Here is a 5,317-nt window from a genome sequence, read left to right on the forward strand (position 1 = left end):
CTCTTTGTGGTGACAAAAAATTAGAAAATGAGAGGATGCCCTTCAGTTGGGGAATGGCTGAACAAATTGTGGTATATGTTGGTGATGGAATACTATTGTGCTCAAAGGAATAATGAATTGGAGGAATTTCATGTGAATTGGAATGACCTCCAGGAAGTGATGCAGTATAAAAGGAGCGGAAGCAGGAGAACATTGTACACAGGGACTGATAACACTGTGGTACAATTGAACATAATAGACTTCTCCATTAGTGGCAATGCAGTGATCATGAATAACCTGGAGGGATCTACAAGAAAGAACACTATCCACATTCAGAGGAAAAACTGTGGGAGTAGAAACACAGAAGAAAAACAACTGCTTGATTACATGGATCAAGGGAATATGGTTGAGGATGTAGACTCTAAATGAACATCCTAGTGCAAACATCAACAACATTGAAATAGGTTCTGATCAAGGACATATGTATTATCCAGTGGAATTGCGTGTGGGCTATAAGATGAGTGGGGGAAGGGCAAGGAGGGAAAGAATATGATTCTTGGAACCAAGGAATAATGTTCTAAATTGACAAAATAAAAATTTTTTAAATATTTCCCAATTATGTTGTAATCTGATTTTATTCACACTCAGAGTTTTACAAGTCATTTTCAGCCCCATGAGTCCTGTGTCTGCCACCTCTGGTGGAGCCTTTTCTCTCTGGCTTATATAAGATTCTGGGAAGCATGTGCATTCACATACACACACAAACTTTTTTTAGCCCCATTCATTATTAGACTCCACCCTCATTGCCCAAGTTCTTGATAGTCAAAACTTTTTAATGAGACATTTAATATTTTACTCTATAGGAAACTGGTCAAAGTGATAATCCATCCCTATGGTGGGGAATAAGAAAGAGTGGAAAGATGGTATATAGTTTACAGAGTTTGGAGGGGAGAGGGAATTTGTATAAAAGAAACATAGTGAAACTACTATTAAGTCCATCCCCTATAGAGGGGAATTCAGTATAATGAAAAAGCTTTTGGGATATTATCCAAGAGAATGAACCCAAAGAATAATATTGATAATTAAGCTCTAGTATATTACTGAGCTAAGAGAATGACCCTCCATATGTAATAGTGTAACCTAAGTCACCAGTATCATTTTTCAGTCACTAGTCATTTTGTTACTTGACTCATTACCTTATTGAATTGTTATCATTACCATATTAATCTCAAAGGTGATAGAGTTCTAAATAATTCAGGGTTGTATTTGGATACTTTTTACCATTAATTAATTAAATTATAATCCCCTTCTTATTTATGTTAGCTCATAGCCCCCACCCTAGTTTATCAGATTCATAATAAACCAGAGAAATAACTTTTACCATAAGCAATTATTCACATTGCTATATCAAAATTCCTAATCTCCTAGGATTAATTCAATGTTAATGTTATTGACTACATTAACACTGAAACCAACAATTACAAAGGCCAAATAAATATTTACAATATTTTAACTGAGAAAGATCACAGCCACAGTCACCTTTGGCTATCACTATAACTGCAAATGACTTCTTGTTCTAGAAATCAGGTGCTGCTTGCTATTCAGCTCTTTCAAGCTGTCAAAGTGCTCTTGTCAAGAATCCTCTTCAAAGGACAAAAGTTAAAATAGGTTCATCAGGAAGATCTCCCCAACTTATTTCTTGACTTTCTCCAGCTTCTCTTCAGACATGGTGGGAACACAATCTCCTCAGCTTTGCTCAGAACATCATTCTTAACAGATTCTTTCCAGACTGACTCCATAGAATAGCAATTAAAACTCTAGGAGCAGACTGATGGCCAGACTGCCATTTCCACCAAATTACATTGGGCTTTTAAAGATACAGTAGCAGCATATATAATGTCTGAGGAGTTTGATACTACACTTGATCTTAGCCAAAAGGCCCAGAAGCGATTCTCTGAGGAGTTTGAAACAGGTATTATGTGCTACACTGAACTGATGTGTTACTATATTCATTCGCCTCACTTATACGCAGAGTAGGTGGTAGATAATTATTGTTGTCATACTTGAGAGAAAAACTGGTTACATTTGGAGCCACAGGGGTGAAAAATGTATCAGAGATTAAAGCTTGTTATTATTGTAGCATGTCGAAGGTCTTTTAATATACTTTCCCTACTCCTCTGTAATGTAGTCTGAGAGTCGTCAGAGTCAGAAGGGTTAAATAACTTGCCCACAGACACAGGGCCAATTTGCTTCAGAGATCCGACTTGTACCCAGGTATTCCTCTGCCTCTAAGTCTGGTCCTCTCTCCACTCTACCAGAATGCCTCTCAGTAATTGTATTTATTTATTTTTTAGAACCCTTACCTTCTGGCTTAATAGTGATTCAAAGACAGAAGAGTGGCAAGACTAGGCAATTGGGGTTAAGAATTACATTTAGGGGACAGCTGGGTGGCTCAGTGGATTGAGAGCCAGGCCTAGAGATGGGAGGTCCTAGGTTCAAATCTTGCCTCAGACACTTCCCAGTTGTGTGACCCTGGACAAGTCACTTAACCCCCATTTGCTTAGCCCTTACCACTCTTCTGCCTTGGAGCCAATACACAGTAGTGACTCCAAGACGGAAGGTAAGGGTTTAAAAAAAAAAAAGAATTACATTTATTTTTAAACTTCATAACACAGTATTGCAGACAGATAGACATTAAAGTCCTTTAACAATGTGAATACATGCGGTGACTTGATGATGATATTCTACTTGGGGGGCACTTCTAAACTCCATATTGCTTATTGGTTCCCAGTCCAGAAAGAGTCCTTTCCATCCACTACATAGATACGCTTTTGGCAATGATCGCCTATTAAACTGTCATCAGCTCCAGATTAAGTCTAGAGTTCACCATAGCCTCTTTTCTCTATGGAAAAACAACCCCTGTGCTATTTGGTTTTCACTTTTCATATTAGATGTCACTGCTATTGATTTTAAATTCTTAAATCAGGTCACCTTAGGGCCTTACCATTTTTAATATTAGTAACCCCTAAATACCATTTGACACCAAAATGATTTTCAATTTACACACATGACAAGAGATATTAAATGAGTAATAAATTTTGTTTTCATATATAAAAGACTTTCCAGGCTACTCTACCTCCAAATGGTATTTGAATTTTTCTTAGTTTTCAAAACCAAAGGGTTAAGAGCAATTAAGTGGTACAATGGATGGAGTCACCTGGAGATGGGAGGACCTGGGTTCAAATCTAACCTCAAATACTTTCTAGGTGTGTGAGCCTAGGCAAATCATTTAATGTCATTTACCTTGCCCTTGTCCTTCTGTCTTAGAGCCCTTACTAGGACAGAAAGTAAGAGTTTAAAGAAAAAAAAAACTGCTGTATTCACTTTATTCCCAGGTAAAGTAGGAGCATGAAAATGTCAGCTTGAGAAACCATTTGTATCCTAATTCTGTTGAAGGTCCTGGGAAATACTAGGAGACATTGTTTGTACATTATTTGTGTTCATAGAAATCCTTACCTTTTGTCTTAGAATAGATACTAAGCATAGGTTCCAAGGCAGAAGAGTGGTAAGGGCTAAGCTATTGGTATTAAATGGCTTGCCCAGGATCACATAAGCTGGGAAGTAGGTGAGAGCAGATTTGAACTCAGGGCCTCCCAACTCCAGGCCTACTGCTCTATCCACTGTGCCATCTAGCTGCCTTGAAATGTTGTTATAATGGTTTTGCTGATCTACTTCCAAAATGAATTGGGTAGTGCATTTCATGCCAATGGCAGCTCTTTTTTGTAGGATATTCCCAGGCTCAAAGATTAGAGATAGAAAGGTTTTTAAAGGTCATCTGCTCCAATCTCCTAATTTCACAAGTAAGGAAACTGAACTCAAGGAAGTTAAATGAGATGCCCAAGGTCATAAAAAAGCAGAAGTAGAATTTGAATCCAATTCCTCCAGAGTAAGGCAAAGAATAAGAGACTTCCACAATTATCAGGATCTCTAAGGTTTCTACTCCCACCCATGGGACAAGAATCCCTTTTCTAACATCCCCAATAAGACATCTTCAACTTCTATTTGAAGAATGATACCCAAAAAGAAACTGCCATTATCTCTTCCTCTTTTAAATAGCTAGAATTGCTTGTTGGAAAGATTTTCCTTGAATCAAGTCTAAATCTATCTCTTGGTAACTTTTTAGTCATTCTGTCCTCTATAATTTCTACTAGTTCTACACTCTGGAGTCAAATTAACTTCAGAGTGAAAGTCCTTTAAATTCTTGAAGACAACCATCATATCACCCTTAACTCTTCTCTAATCAAGGATAAACTTCCCCTGTTCTTTTCAACGGATTCTTATGTGGTATAACCTATAGGGCCCTTCACATTCTTACAGTCTTCTGTGTATTCTATAGCTTGTCAATATCCTTCCCAAAATATGGTGCTCATACCCGAAGACTATATTCCAAATATGATATGGCTAAGCCAGAGAATAGTGGAATCATCAGCTCCCATGTTCTAAGCTCTGTGCCCCTTTTAATGCAGCCTAAGTTTTAATTATCTTTTTTGACAACCAAGACATGCTATCAGTACTTACTGATTTTATGATCCGTTAAAATCCCCAATCCAATTCAATTTCCTTTAGTTCAATTTTCATAAGCATTAAAGTAAGCTCCTCCATTAGACTGGTACACAGTAAGTGCTTCATAAATGCTTGTTGATTGATTGGTACTATATACAAATTACTGCCAAGGTGCCAGGAATAAAAAGAAAAAGACAAAAACCAGCCCTTACTCTCATCCAGCCTTGTCAGATTCCCTTTCATCCAAATCCTTGATAAAAATGCCCAACAAAATAGGGCAGCACTTAACTATTGATTTCATTCCAAGTTAATAATATCAAGCCACTAATGACTACTCATAGGGCCAGAACGTTGACCTTTTTCGGAATTCACCCAGCTATACTATTGTCTAGCCCATATTTCTCTATGTTGTCATAGGTCATAGGATCATAGATTTAGATTTAGAAGAGACCTTAGAGACCATCAATTTCAACTCTCTCATTTTATAGTTGAAGGAACTGTCTGACACATGGGGAGATGCTATGCATGCAAGTCATGCCCTTGTCAGCAAGGGTAGCATGAAAGAGACTTTGTGAACTTATGTGATAAAGTTCAAATAAACTATGTCTACAGTATTCTTTGAAATACTTAGTCTGGTTTTTTGGTTTGTTTTGATCTAGACATGGTATTTCGGGTGTCAGAAACTTCACTTGGAAACTCCCTCCATTAATAGATAATTAGCAATTTAACTGTAATTTGTAGTCTTAGAGAGTCATCTAGGACACTGAGTTCAAGT

At 37.4% G+C, this 5,317-nt stretch overlaps 1 pseudogene; it reads right to left on the reverse strand.

The window, feature by feature from the left end:
- Window positions 1–1,756: 1,756 nt before the first annotated feature.
- On the reverse strand, window positions 1,757–1,930 carry LOC130455675 (U2 spliceosomal RNA; annotated as a pseudogene).
- Window positions 1,931–5,317: the final 3,387 nt, after the last annotated feature.

The sequence above is a fragment of the Monodelphis domestica genome, chromosome 7, assembly GCF_027887165.1.
Source record: "Monodelphis domestica isolate mMonDom1 chromosome 7, mMonDom1.pri, whole genome shotgun sequence".
Taxonomy (NCBI): Eukaryota; Metazoa; Chordata; class Mammalia; order Didelphimorphia; family Didelphidae; genus Monodelphis; species Monodelphis domestica.